Raw genomic sequence first — 15,553 nt, 5'->3', positions numbered from 1 at the left:
GACTGCCAGCAAAGCCCTTAGTTAATTTCTTAAAGGTGTATTCTTTGTAGCAGACCTTCAGGTTTCTCTAAGGAATTAATTGGGCATTTTCCCAGTAATTGTATTTACATAAATTACTTGTGCATCAAAGCAGAGAAAATATATTTACTAGAATTTCCTTTGGAAAAAGCAGTGGATGTGACAATTGGATGACAGGTACTATCACAAAAGGCAGATGTGCAGTCACATGCAGTGAACGAGTCCTATGGAAGGGACAGCAGGAAGAAGAGAGAGAGCAGTAGTAAGAGGGGAAGTGAGGGAGAGGGAGAGAAAGCGGAGGGGAGAGTGAGGAGAGACAAGAAGGAGAGGACGGTAAGCAGAGAGTGGGTGGAAGGATGTTCTTCACTGTGATTCTCTCACAGTGATCCCCAAATTCTTCATTAAATCTGCAAATCCTAATGTGGTTGATGCGTTTGAGCTTCCTGCAGAAGCAGGAATGGAGAAAAGTTTTGTGTCAAGTTTGTACTAGATGCTAAATCTGACTTACCAGCGTGGATTCTGGAGTGAAAACAAAATATCTACTGGATGTTTGTCAGATATTAACAGAGGTCATTGGGAGACCACTGGACATTCCACGTTCTGAATTTGGGAGTTTGACACTCTCTGAAAAGGACAGGGCAGTCCCAAGTGACATCTGTGTTACACTTGCTTTTTCCCAGTGAAGGGATGAGAGCAAAATGCCTTGTCAGCACCGAAATCTCCACAGAGTGGCCTGGCATTATGGTAAACTCTCTAGTCTGCTTTATGAAGATGGTTCTGTCTGGATGTCTCTCAGGATAGTTGCCTTCAAATGTTTTATTTAGTGGAAACCATAGCAACTCACAATTTCTACTTAAAATGGTGCTTATGATGCAATGAATAAGTATTCCCAAGCCAAATTTTCTAGAATCATTTCATTGCTAAATGATAGTGTTGTAGTATATAGATTGAGAATATTCCGTTTCTTGTGTTTTCAGAAATATCTAGAAGGCAGGTTAAATCATGTTACTTTGCCCATTTTTTAAATGCAATTTCATTTTCATTTGCCAGTGATTCCAAAACAAACCCCTGGATCCCATAAACCTTGAGCTACCAATACTTCATACTTCTAACAACAATGTAGAAGCAGTGTAGAATTAAAAGTTAGATTCAGAGACATTCACTGTGGTGATACCAGGCCTGCCAGTTAGGGTTCTACAGGAAACAAGTGACACGCTGAAAAAGGTTGAATTGAGTAAATTTTGGGTGAGACTATTTACGGAGGTGTGAGCGGAGCCAGGGCAACCAGCAAGGGAGGATGAAGCATCGAGGGACTATTAACAGCAAGAAAGCATTGTCACTACCAGGCCTGAAGAGGCAAGGAGAAAGAACAGTTCTCCTAATAGAAGCCGCTGAGAACTGGAACAGTAGAAAAAGGGCCACCTGAGAGGAACTGTGGCCTTAGGGGCACAAAAACTACCAGAAGGATAGTAAGACGGGGAGAACACAAGAGGAATGACTATCCCAACCTTTCTTCAGTCTCCTATGGGTGCTGCTCATTGGCAGAACCCAAAGGCAAACCAGAGAATAAGGGGTCCTGGGTGAGTATGCCATAGAGGTCAGCTTCCCAGCCCAGGGCAAGGCAGAAAAAAGTTGGGAAATTAGAGGAAGGAGAATGCCGGCAAATAGAAAATAACCAACATACCAAGTTTAGAATATCATTAGAACTGACAGCGTTGCTTTTTTCCAGTGCTATAGGAATCTCTCATTTCTTTTAAACCTAGCTCTTTTTAAATCACCTGGGTTTTACTAGGCTGAAATGAACATGAAACCACAGGACAAAATTGGATAGAAGTACTGTATATTGTTAGGGAAGAAAGTTCTAAAATAACTTTTAAAATTATAAGCTCCTAACTGATATGGAGCCTCAGAAGTGGAATTAACATATAAACAGAAACTGAATGCAGGAGAAAATAGAAAAGGAAGGAGCCGTTCTCCACCTATAACCTTGGGCCTCACAGATATAGGAGGGACTCCAGAATGTACCATCTATCCCCCTTGTTCTACATAAGAAACAATGTGATCTGACCATATTACACAACAAGAGCTATTGAATTTTATTTTATTTTTTATTTTATTTTTTAATTCAATTTTTATTTTATATTGGGATATAGTTGATTTACAATGTTGTGTTAGTTTCAGGTGTACAGCAAAGTGGTTCACTTATACATATACATACATACATTCTTTTTCAGATTATTTTCCCTTATAGGTTATTATACAATATTGAATAGAGTGCCCTGTGCTATACAGTAGGTCCTTGTTGATTATTTGTTTTATATATAGTAGTGTGTATAAGTTAATCCCAAACCCCTAATTTATCTCTCCCCACCCTCACCTTTCCCCTTTGGTAACCGAAAGTTTGTTTTCTAAGTCTGTGAGTCTGTTTCTGATTTGTAAATTAAGTTCATTTGTATAATATTTTAGATTCCACATATAAGTGATATCATATGATATTTGTCATTCTCTGACTTACTTCACTTACTATGATAATCTCCATGTCCATCCATATTGATGCAAATGGCATTATTTCATTCTTTTTTATGGCTGAGTAATATTCCATTGTATATATGGAATATTCCATTATTCCTCTGTCAATAGACATTGAGGTTGCTTCCATGTCTTGGCTGTTGTAAATAGTGATGCAGTGAGCATTGGGATGCATGTATCTTTTCTACTTGTTTTTCTCTGGATATATGCCCAGGGGTGCAATTGCTGGATCATATGGTAGTTCTATTTTTAGTTTTCTAAGGAACGTCCTTACTGTTCTCCATAGTGGCTGTATCAATTTACATTCCCACCAACAGTGTAAGAGGGTTCCCTTTTCTCCACACCATCTCCAGCATTTATTATTTGTGGACTTTTTGATGATGGCCATTCTGACTGGTGTGAGGATAACTCATTGTAGCTTTGATTTGTATTTCTCTAACAACTAGCGACATTGAGCATCTTCTCATATACTTCTTGGCCATCTGTATGTCTTTGAAGAAATGTCAATTTAGATCTTCTGGCCATTTTTTTTATTGGGTTGTTTGTTTTTTGATATTGAGCTGCATGAGCTGTTTGTATATTTTGGAGACTAATCCCTTGTCAGTTGCTTCATTTGCAATTATTTTCTCCCATTCTGTGCATTGAATTTTCGTTTTGTTGATGGTTTCCTTTGCTGTGCAAAAGCTTTTAAGTTTAATTAGTCCCATTTGTTTATTTTTTGTTTTATTTTCATTACTCTAGGAGGTGGATCCAAAAAGATATTGCTGGGATTTATGTCAAAGAGTGCTCTGCCTATGTTTACGTCTAAGAGTTTTGTAGTGTCCAGTCTTACATTTAGTACTTTAATCCATTTTGAGGCTATTTTTGTGTATGGTGTTAAGGAATGTTCTAATTTCATTCTTTCCCATGTCACTATCCAGTTTTCCCAGCACCACTTATTGAAGAGACTGTCTTTTCTCCATTGTATATCCTTACCTCCTTCATCATGGATTAATTGACGCATAGGTGCATGGGTTTACTTCTGAGCTGTCTATTTCTAAATTTCTGTTTTTGTGCCAGTACCATACTGTTTTGATTACTGTAGCTTTGTAGTATAGTTTGAAATCAGGGAACCTGATTCCTCCAGCTCCATTTTTCTTTGTCAGGATTTCTTTGGCTATTCAAGGTCTTTCGTGTTTCCATACAAATTAAAATTTGTTTTTGCTCTAGTTCTGAGAAAAATGCCTCTGCTAATTTGATAGGGATTGCATTGATTCTGTAGATTGCCTTGACAATATTGATTCTTCCAATCCAAGAACATGGTATATCTCTCCATCTGTTTTTAGCATCTTTAATTTCTTTCATGAGTGTCTTATACTTTTCTGCATGCAGGTCTTTTGTCTCCTTAGCTAGGTTTATTCCTAGGTATTTTATACTTTTTGTTGCAATGGTAAGTGGGAGTCTTTCCTTAATTTCTCTTTCAGATATTTCATCGTTAGTGTATAGGAATGCAAGAGATTTCTGGGGATTAATTTTGTATCCTGCTACTTTACCAAATTCATTGATTAGCTCTAATATTTTTCTGGGAGCATCTTTAAGATTCTCTATTTATAGTATCATCATCTGCAAACAGTGACAGCTTTACTTCTTTTCTGCTTTGTATTCCTTTTATTTCTTTTTCTTCTGTGATTGCTGTGGCTAAAACTTTCAAAACTATGTTGAATAATACTGGTGAGAGTGGGCAACCTTGTTTTGTTCCTGATCTTAGTGGAAATTTTTTCAGTTTCTCACCAGTGAGGACGATGTTGCCTGTGGGTTTCTCATATATGGCCTTTATTATGTTGAGGAAAGTTCCCTCTATGCCTATTTTCTGGAGGGTTTTTATCATAAATGAGTGTTGAATTTTGTTGAAAGCTTTCTCTGCATCCATTGAGATGATCATATGGTTTTTTCTGCTTCAATTTGTTAATATGGTGTATCACATTGATTGATTTTCGTATATTGAACTATCCGTGATTTCCTGGGATAAACCCCACTTGATCATGGTGTATGATCCTTTTAATGTGCTGTTGGATTCTGTTTGCTAGTATTTTGTTGAGGATTTTTGCATCTATGTTCATCAGTGATATTGGCCTGTAGTTTTCTTTCTTTGTGACATCTTTGTCTGGTTTTGGTGTCAGGGTGATGGTGGCCTCATAGAATGAGTTTGGGAGTGTTCCTCCCTCTGCTGTGTTTTGGAAGGTTTTGGTAAGGATAGGTGTTAGCTCTTCTCTAAATGTTTAATAGAATTCACCTGTGAAGCCATCTGGTCCTGGGCTTTTGTTTGTTGCAAGATGTTTAATCACAGTTTCATTTTCAGTGCTTGTGATTGGTCTGTTCACATTTTCTATTTCTTCCTGGTACAGTCTCAGAGGGTTGTGCATTTCTAAGAATTTGTCCATTTCTTCCAGGTTGTCCATTTTATTGGCATACAGCTGCTTGTAGTAATCTCTCATGATCCTTTGTACCTCTGCAGTGTTAGTTGTTAACTTCTGCTTTTTCATTTCTAATTCTATGGATTTGAGTCTTCCCCTTTTTTTGTCTTGATGATTCTGGCTAATGGTTTATCAATTTTGTTTATCTTCTCATAGAACCAGCTTTTAGCTTTATTGATCTTTGCTATAGTTTCCTTCATTTCTTTTTCATTTATTGCTGATCTGGTCTTTATGATTTCTTTCCTTCAGCTAACTTTAGTGTTTTTTTGTTCTTCTTTCTCAAATTGCTTTAGGTGTAAGGTTAGGTTGTTTATTTGAGATGTTTCTTGTTTCTTGAGGTAGGATTGTATTGCTATAAACTTCCCTCTTAGAACTGCTTTTGCTTCATCCCATAGATTTTGGGGTGTCTTGTTTTCATCATCATTTGTTTCCAGGTATTTTTTTAACTTCCTCTTTGATTTCTTCTGTGATCACTTGGTTATTTAGTAGTGTATTGTTTAGCCTCTATGTGTCTGTTTTTTTTACACATTTTTTCCTGAAATTGATATCTGGTCTCATAGCGTTGTGGTCAGAAAAGATACTTGATATGATTGCAACTTTCTTTAATTTACCAAGGTGGTATTTGTGATCTGAAGATATGATCTCTCCTGGAGAATGTTCCATGAGGACTTGAGAAGAAATTGTATTAGGTTGTTTTTGGATGGAATGTCCCATAAATATTAAGTCCATCTTGTTTAATGTATCATTTAAAGCTTGCGTTTCCTTATTTTTCTTCATTTTGGATGATCTGTCCATTGGTAAAAGTGGGGTTAAAGTCCCCTACTATTAATATGTTACTGTTGATTTCGCCTTTTTCGGCTGTTGGCACTTACCTTATATATTAAGGTGCTTCTATGTTGGGTGCATAGATATTTACAGTTGTTATATCTTCTTGTTGGATTGATCCCTTGATCATTATGTAGTGTCCCTCTTTGTCTGTTGTAATAGTCTTTATTTTAAAGTCTATTTTATCAGATATGACAATTGCTACTTCAGCTTTCTTTTGATTTCCATTTGCATGGAATATCTTTTTCCGTCCCCTCACTTTCAGTCTGTATGTGTCCCTAGGTCTGAAGTGGGTCTCTTATAGACAGTATATATGTGGGTCTTGCTTTTGTATCCATTCAGCCAGTCAATGTCTTTTGGTTGGAGCATTTAATCCATTTACATTTAAGGCAGTTATAGATATGTATGTTCCTATTACCATTTTCTTAATTGTTTTGGGTTTGTTATTCTGTGTCTTTCCCTTCTCCTGTGTTTCTGGACTAGAGAAGTTCCTTTAGCATTTGTTTTAGATCTGGTTTGGTGATGCTGAATTCTCTTAGCTTTTGCATATCTCTAAAGTTTGTAATTTCTCCGTCAAATGTGAATGAGATGCTTGCTGAGTAGAGTAATCTTGGTTGTAGTTCTTTCCCTTTCATCACTTTAAATATGTCCTGCCACTCCCTTCTGGCTTGCAGAGTTTCCACTGAAAGGTCAGCTGTTAACCTTATGGGGATTCTGTTGTATGCTAATTGTTGCTTTTCCGTTGCTACTTTCAATATTTTTTCTTTGTATTTAATTTTTGTTAGTTTTATTAATATGTGTCTTGGCATGTTTCTCCTTGGATTTATCCTGTATGGGACTCTCTGTGCTTCCTGGACTTGATTGACTATTTCCTTACCCATATTAGTGAAGCTTTCAGCTATAATCATCTTCAAATATTTTCTGAGTGCCTTTCTTTTCCTCTTCTTCTTCTGGGACCCCTATAATTCAAATGTTGGTGCATTTAATGCTGTGCCAGATGTCTCTGAGATTCTCCTCAATTCTTTTCATTCTTTTTTCTTTATTCTGCTCTGCAGAGGTTATTTCCACTATTTTATCTTCCAGGTCACTTATCTGTTCTTCTGCCTCAGTTATTCTGCTATTGATTCCTTCTAGAGAATTTTTAATTTCATGTATTGTGTTGTTCATCATTGTTTGTTTGCTCTTTCGTTCTTCTTGGTCCTTGTTAAAAGTTACTTGTATTTTCTCCATTCTATTTCCAAGATTTTGGATTATATTTACTATCATTACTCTCAATTAGTTTTCAGGTAGACTGCCTATTTCCTCTTCATTTGTTTGGTCTGGTGAGTTTTTACCTTGCTCCTTCATCTTCTGTGTGTTTCTCTGTCTTCTCATTTTGCTTAACTTACTGTGTTTGGGGTCTCCTTTTCACAGGCTGCATGTTCATTGTTCCCGTTGTTTTTGGTATTCACTCCCAGTGGGTAAGGTTGGTTCTGTGGGTTATGTAGGCTTCCTGGTAGAGGGGACTGGTTCCTGTGTTCTGGTGGATGAGTTTGCATCTTGTCTTTCTGGTGGGCAGGACCATGTCTGGTGGTGTGTTTTGGCATGTCTGTGACCTTGTCATGATTTTAGGCAGCCTCTCTGCTAATGGTTGGGTTTGTGTTCCTGTCTTGCTAGCTGTTTGACATAGGGTGTCCAGCACTGTAGCATGCTGGTCGTTGAGCAGAGCTGGGTCTTAGTGTTGAGATGGAGGTCTCTGGCAGACCTTTTGCTGTTTGATATCACATGGAGCTGGGAGGTTTCTGATGGACTAATGTCCTGAACTCAACTCTCCCACCTCAGAGGCTCAGGCCTCACACCCAAGCAGAGCACCAAGACCCTGTTAGCCACACGGATCAGAAGAAAAGGGAAAGAAAAAAGAAAGAAAGAAAGAAAATTAAATAATTAAATACATTAAAGTTATTAAAATAGAAAAAATTATTAAAAATAAAAAAGAAGAACAAAAGAAGAGAGCAACCAAACCAAAAACAAATCATTCAATGTTAACAAGCTCTACAAACTATACTCAGAAAAAAGCAACAAAAAAACATAAAATGGACAGTCACCCTAGGGCAAATTGCAAAAACAAAGCTATACAGACCAAATCACACAAAGAAGCATACACATACACCCTCACAAAAAGAGGAAAAGAAAAAATATATATATATATAAAAAAATTTAAAAAGGAAGAGAGCCAGAAAATCAATAAAGAAATCTACCATGATAATAAGGTCTAAATACTAAGCAAGATTAAACATAAAAGCAGAAACAAATTAAATGCAGAAAGCAAACCTAAAGTCTACAGTTGCTCCCAACGTCCACCACCTCAATTTTGGATGATTTGTTGCCTATTCAGGTATTTCACAGGTGCAGGGTACATCAAGTTGATTTTGGAGATTTAATCTGCTGCTCCTAAGGCTGCACGGAGAGATTTCCCTTTCTCTTCTTTGTTTGCACAGCTCCTGGGCTTTAGCTTTGGATTTGGCCCTGCCTCTGCATTTAGGTCGCCTGAGGGCATCTGTTCCCAGCCCAGACACCACGGGGTTAAAGGAGCAGCTGATTAGGGAGTCTGGCTCACTCACGCCTCAGGGAGAGAGGGATACAGAATGAGGGGCAAGCCTGCAGCGGCAGAGGCCAACATAACATTGCAACAGCCTGTGTTCTCCCGGGGAATTTGTCCATGGATCACGGGACCCTGGCAGTGGTGGGCTGCACAGGCTCCTGGGTGGGGAGGTGTGGGTAGTGACCTGTGCTTGCACACAGGCTTCTTGCTTGCTGTAGCATGAACCTTAGCATTTCATGCCTGTCTCTGGGGTCCACGCTGATAGCCACACCTTGTGCCTGTCTCTGGAGCTCATTTAGGTGGTGCTCTGAATCCCCTCTCCTCGTGCACCCCAAAACAATGGTCTCTTGCCTCTTAGGCAGGTCCAAAGTTTTTACTGGACTCCCTCCCAGCTAACTGTGGCACACTAGCCCCCTTTAGGCTATGTTCACACAGCCAACCCCAGTCCTCTCCCTGGGACCTGGACTCTGAAGCCGGGTCCTCAGCTCCCAGCCCCCACCCACCCTGGTGGGTGAGTAGACAAGCCTCTCAAGCTGGTGAGTGCTGGTTGGCACCTATTCTCTGTGTGGGACTCTCTCTGCTTTGTCCTCTGCACCCCTGTTGCTGTGCTCTCCTCCATGGCTCCAAAGCTTCCCCCCTGCCTACTCCCCATCTCCACCAGTGAAGGGCCTTCCTAATGTGTGGAAACTTTCCCTCCTTCACAGCTCCCTCCCCGAGGTGCAGGTCCTGTCCCTATTCTTTTGTTTCTGTTTTTCTTTTGCCCTACCCAGGTACGTGGGGAGTTTCTTGCCTTTTGGGATGTCTGAGGTCTTCTGCCAACATTCAGTACGTGTTCTGTGGGAGTTGTTCCACATGTAGATGTAGTTTTGATGTATTTGTGTGGAGGAAAGTGATCTCCACATCTTACTCCTCTGCCGTCTTGAAGGCGCCCCTATTGTTATATTTTTAGTCTTTTTCTCTTTGGGGTATCTTTAAATTTTTTTCATGTGTTTCATTACAAATGAAATTAAACAATTTTCCAAATGGTTATAGAAATTTTATTACAGATTTCCTGTTCGTATCATTTGTTTATTATCTAGTTAGTTTGCTTATCTTTCCTTGTATGTTTAAGAAATTAGTCCTTTGTCATATATATTACAAATATATTCTATTAGTTACTTCTTTATTTTACTTGTAGAATATGTATGAATATTTCCATATATGTCTATGAAATTTTTTACATGTATTCAAATTTATCATTTTTCTTTATGAGTTTTAAATTCCCCCTCTTACTTAGAAAGGTCTACTTCATTCCAAGAATTGAAATATTCTCTATTTTCTTTCTCATATTTTGTCTTTTTTTTTTTTGAAGCTTACAATTTTGATTTATCCAGAATTTATTTAGATTTAAGGGGTGAAGTTGCAAGTTTTTTTCCTGGCCGTTTTTCATAGCTGTTTTTTCCAATACCACTTACTGGATCATCCATCTTTCCACCCACTGATCATACTCACCAAGATTAGGTTTACCTGTGAGTTAGATACTAAAAATAAAAGTAGCTTACACACACACACAAAAAGTATATTTCTTTCTTATAATACTGTAGCCTGGGGTTTATACAGTGGCTCTATCCCATTAAATCATCAAAAGTGCAGACTATCTCAGTTGATCCACTACTTCTGAAATGTGGGGCTTTGAGGTCCAAAGCAAATATGGTTCAAAATGTGGTGCTATTTGGTCCAAGTTGGTTTCTTTTGTATGCTAAGCATCAGGATGCAGGACAGGGTAAAGAAGATAGGAAAGAGGTATAGAGATAAACTATCCTTTAAGGCAGGTTCCCAAAAGCTGTCGTATAACACCTTGGCTTAAGTTTCATCGGCTAAAACTTAGTCACATGGCTACACATATTTTCAGAGAGGCTGGGGAAAGTATTCTTTATTTTGAGCATGGATGTGCCCACCTAAAGATGATAGAACTATGGAAGAAGGTGACAATGACTAGCAGGGAAAAACTGGTGGTCTTCACCATACTCCTTCATATGGTACCATTGATCCCAATGGATTCTTCATGTCTGGATTCTTGCATTTCACTCAACTCACTGTGAGTTTTCCCTGTACCAGTGCTACTCTGTTCTAAGTAACATATACTTACTATCTTTATATTAGGTAAGATTAGGCTTGTTATCCTTTTTTTCAGATTTTTCAAATTTGTGTTGGTTTTCCTATGTGTTCATCCAGATCAACTGAACAATCCATAGTAATAAAGTGAGATGTTTTATATAGAGAATTTCTATTTAAAAGTTATTCATTGCTTTGAAGGAAATGCCTTAATAAATTTCCTTGGAAATAACCAAGTCACTTCAGGGTGCCAAGGTATTAGAAAAGAAGTTTACCCCTGCATAACACAAAGAAGATTTTAGAGGGAGAATTCAATCTGAGAGGAATTGAATAGAAAGCATTTTCATTGTTGGGATATAAATCCTTCTTCTGCATGCTATTCTTCTAATTTTAGTTAAAGTCTATCAAATATACTAATTGTTCATGTGACTGATTTCAGCTTTAGAAACTGAAGAGGAACTGAGTATCAAAGTGAGACCAATGTGCTGTAGAAAAAAAAAAAGGTATTACCCAAAGATACAGGGCCCAAAAACAAAATGGTCATGGCATGTAGATCCCAGGAATTTACAGAAATCTTGGGAAGGGTTTAGATTTTCTTGGATTATGAAAGTAAAGGTTTGAGACAATCTTAAGACTATCTCAAAGGTAGATGCAGCTCCAATTGACATGTGGGTTTTTGATCATTTTGTCAAATCTCCCCACACCATATACAAAACATAAATCCCAAGTCATTTAGTAGTATTTACTCAGCAAAAATTGGATTTATAGATTAAGTTACGTGAATTGACATATTCAAAATATTAAGACTTTTCTTTCTTAAACAATGCACATATTTTTATTAATTGAAGAATCAAACTGAAGTGTTTTGGATCAATTTTATGAATGACAACTCTTCCTGAATCATAGCATTATCGTTGAACTCTGCCATGGCACAACGAATGGGTTAAAAAATTTCAACTGCATACAATGTGAGATTATATTATTGTGAGATTAATGAAATAACTGAGGTGGGTCTACATAAATAGCCAGAATTCTAATGTTCACTTGTAAAATCCAAATCCATCCCAAGTCCTAATGGAAATTGCCACTCTCACTTAAATACCAATGAGGAAAATTCTGCATCTGGTGGCTGGCTGGAACTTACAGTATAGCAGCAGCAATTTCAAATCTCTTAGACATTTGGTACCTCTTTTGTTAGCCAAATCTGTGAATATTGACCCATAAGAATTTATGAGGACAGTGTGTTTCCCTGTATCTTTAGATATATCTGCCTGCCCCTTTACTCTATGTCCCCCCAACCAAAAGATGAGAACTTTAGTCTGCCCCACTTGAGAATGGGGACTGAATAGAGGACTGAACATTTGCCAACAAAATGATATCTGAATTTGGATGATTGTGGGTTACCTAATGACACAACTTTTTTGGCTGCAATTGGAGTCATCACCTACTTAAGTTTATGATAATTATAAATTCCTTGTCATTTTCAAGATCCGTCTATGTTCTGCACAGGCCCACTAGTCAAGTAAAAGGGAGATGTACTGGGCACTAATCTCTGCAATCCTCCAGGAAAGCATTATTGCTTTTGGTTTACTATTTTCATAGATAGAGGCAGTCCTGATGACTTACACTCGACCTTTTCTATCTTAGTAGCTCTCACTTCATGGGTCAAGGAACCACTATGGGGACTCTGCCAGTGGCTGAGTAATGCTGTTTCCATTATGCATTCCAGAACTTGGGGAATAACCACAGAGTGAATCCAGGGACCCACTGGGCTCACTGTACAGTAGACCTGAGCCAAAACTCTGTGGGTCATCTGACAGGAACACAGTGATGTTTTGGGTCTCCAGGAGTAGCATCAATTCAGAGCCAGAGCTGCTCTAGTAAAAGGGCTGCTTCTACTGGCAAAGATAGTTTGATGGAATTTAGGGATTCAGGGTACCCAGCTTTATGGGAATCTTCCCATCTGTCCTATCATGATTTTCAGGATCCCATTCCTTCCCAAGCAGTGTCTTAACTTTTACAAATGAGTCTCTGTGAGATTGAGAATTCAATTTGTCTTGTAATTCAGCTACACTTGGCATGCATGAGATTTGGGGTTTTGTTTTCAGAAATATCAGCCTCACAACTACAGGAGATAAGAGCTTCTTTGATAGTATTCATAGAGGCAATACCTTGAGCTGGGAATTTAAAGTCTTGCTTTCATAATTTTCTTTCCCTAAATTCTCCAGCACACTTCAGAGCAACCCACTAACTCAATTATACTTTTTATTTTCACTAAAATTTTCTGTGTCAGAAAATATTTTGTCACCCAGGGCCTTGTCTTCTATAGGCACATTATTAAAGTTATCTGCAGTTGGTAGCTTGAGTAACTGTTTAGCTACAGTATGCCATCAACTACCATTGTTGCCTTTACCACTAGAAGCAGAGTCATTAATGCCTTTAAATCTGATCAGATCAGAGAACCAAGAAAACCTAGAATCAACTTAGGAACTCACATTTAAGATTATGTTCCTTAGGGACCATCTTCAGTGCTAAATTCTGCATCATTCAGGGTTTAATTAGAGAAGCAGAACCACTAGGACATCTCTGTGTGTGTGTGTGTGTGTGTGTGTGTGTGTGTGTGTGTGTGTGTTGAGAAAGAGGTAATATAGCTACCCCAACTTTAATTTCTCTCAAGACTTTGTCACTGAACCAAGTGTTACTTAGAAGTTTCCTGTTTAATCTTCAAGTATTTGGGGGGATTTAAACCATTTTCCTGTTATTGATTTCTAGTTTATTGATTTCCACTGTAGTCTAAAAACACATTTTGTACAATTTCTATTTTTTGCGATTTGTTTTATGTCCTAGAGTATAGTCTATCTTGGTGAATGTTCTCTGTGAACTTGAAAAGAATGTGTATCCTTCTGTTGCTGGATGGAAGATTCTATAAATTTCAGTTTGATCAAGTTGATTGATAGTACTGTCCGATAAGAACTCTGTTCTTACTGATTTTCTTCCTGATGGGTATATCAGTTACTGAAAGTTGAATTCTCCAACTATAATAGTGAATTTGTCTATTTCTCTTTAGAGTTCTATCAGTTTTTGCCTCATGTATTTTTACTCTCTGTTGTTAGGTGCACACAGATTAAAGATTATGTCTTCTTGGAGAATTTACCACTTAACTTGCCTCAGACTGTTTTGGGGGTTTTTTTGGGTTTTGTTTGTTTGTTTGTTTTTTCCTTGCCTGTTAGCATGATTTGTGATTTTCTTTGTTGAAAGCTGGACATGATGTATCAGGTGGTAGAAACTGAGGTAAATATGCCTTTGTGTGAGATTTTATATTAATCTGGTTAGGAATTGGGCTGTGCCTAATGTTTGCTGTGGCTGTAGGTTCCAGGGCCTTCAGTTTTCTCTGTTGTCCTTGCATTTGTCTCTCCTGCTATCTTTGGTTTTCCCTAAGAATCCCTTTTAAAGTAGAGTCTGTGACTTTCATCTTTCATCTGTGATCCACTATTATTATACTGAAGCCCATCTCTGCAGAATGTGTGGTGTCTGTTTGCCCTGTACTTCATTCTCTAGTGGGTCCAAGGAGTCATTGAATTGTGCTTTGTTCAACTTTTTTCTTGCTGTAAGGACAGGAGTGATGACTTCCACACTCTTTATGTGTTGGAATTGAAACTGGAAGTTGGATTCTTTTTTTAAAAATCCTTTAAGCCCAATATTTTCAATAGACTATGTCTCACTATTGATCATTTTCTATCAAACTATCCTAGAATAATACACTGCACTTGCAAATTCAATTCTTTCATTTTACTTTGAAATTTTTTTCTGTTCCATTAGTTCTGTATACTACCTCAAGGGAACCAATTTATATATGATTGGTCCCTTTTGTCTGTTCATCATAACTTCTCTTTATTTCCTTTCATCATCTCTATTTTGTCTATTTTAGCTGCATTCTGTAACATTTTCTAGAGCTCTTCATCAACTTGGTCTTTCACTGTGACTGTTCATTAATTGCTATTTATAAATAATTTGTTCTAAAATAATTTTATTTTGTCTCTGGTTCATTCTCCAGTCTCATTTTTACTTTATTTTGCTGTCTTCATTTCACCATGAATTTCTTCTTTCAAAAATGTCAGCTTTTCTTTAATTGTATTTAATTCCCAAAGATTTTTTTGATTATTGATGTCTTCATCCAGAATGAATTATTTTTATGGGTTGCAAAATATACACTTACATTTTTTTTTAATTTTGTTTTGTTTACCTGTATTGTTTCAGTGTAGTTGCCCTATCTTTTCAACTTCTCCATCTCTTTTCCCAAACATGTGGCTAGTTTCTCCTTTCCAACTTCCTGCTTTACCTGATCTTTCTTGTAAATCTCTCTGAATCTTTGGCTGAATTCTATGTTCAGCTTTTTAGTTACCTAGAGGAGGGCAGTAGTGGGATAAAGGTGAGAGAAAAGAGCTGGAGGTGTGTACTGATTCCATTTGTCTTTATTCTCTTTCTTTGGAAGTTTGTTAAACATCTTTTACCAGATTTTACTCTGTTTGAGGGACATCTCCAGATACATAAGGGTATGGGATTGTTTCCTCATTTTACAGTGAGTCTGCCAGTTTAGCCTCACTAAATCTTTGGCTACATGAAAACAACCACTGCTTAACTCACCATTGCCCAGACGTTTCTTCTGCTTCACTCCCAGTTGTGGTTATGTTAGAGAAATACTCAAAATTTAGAGGTTCTCCCAACAATCACTGTGATGCTTTTTAGCTACTATGTAAAAGTATCCAGTGATTTGAGGAATGACATTTTCCTTTTATTCTGATCTTTTATTTTGACAAACTTTTATTTATTGTAGACAATTCGTTCTGGATAATTCTTCCTGAATTATTTCACTCATGTTCCTCTGGGCCAGAAAAAACAAATTTGTGACTCTTTTTAGTTCTTTCAGCTTCTCATTCACCCACCCTCAGTCTTCTTCCCTATGCCATCAAGAAACTTTTCAGGATTTTGTCCACTCACTTTCTTCCCCATGGTACAGCTTCTGCTTGTTCTCTTTGTGTGTGTGTGTGTGTGC

This window comes from Mesoplodon bidens (genome assembly GCF_964165515.1).
Source record: "Mesoplodon bidens genome assembly, chromosome: 4".
Lineage (NCBI taxonomy): Eukaryota > Metazoa > Chordata > Mammalia > Artiodactyla > Ziphiidae > Mesoplodon > Mesoplodon bidens.
Note: the sequence above shows the minus strand (reverse complement) of the source record.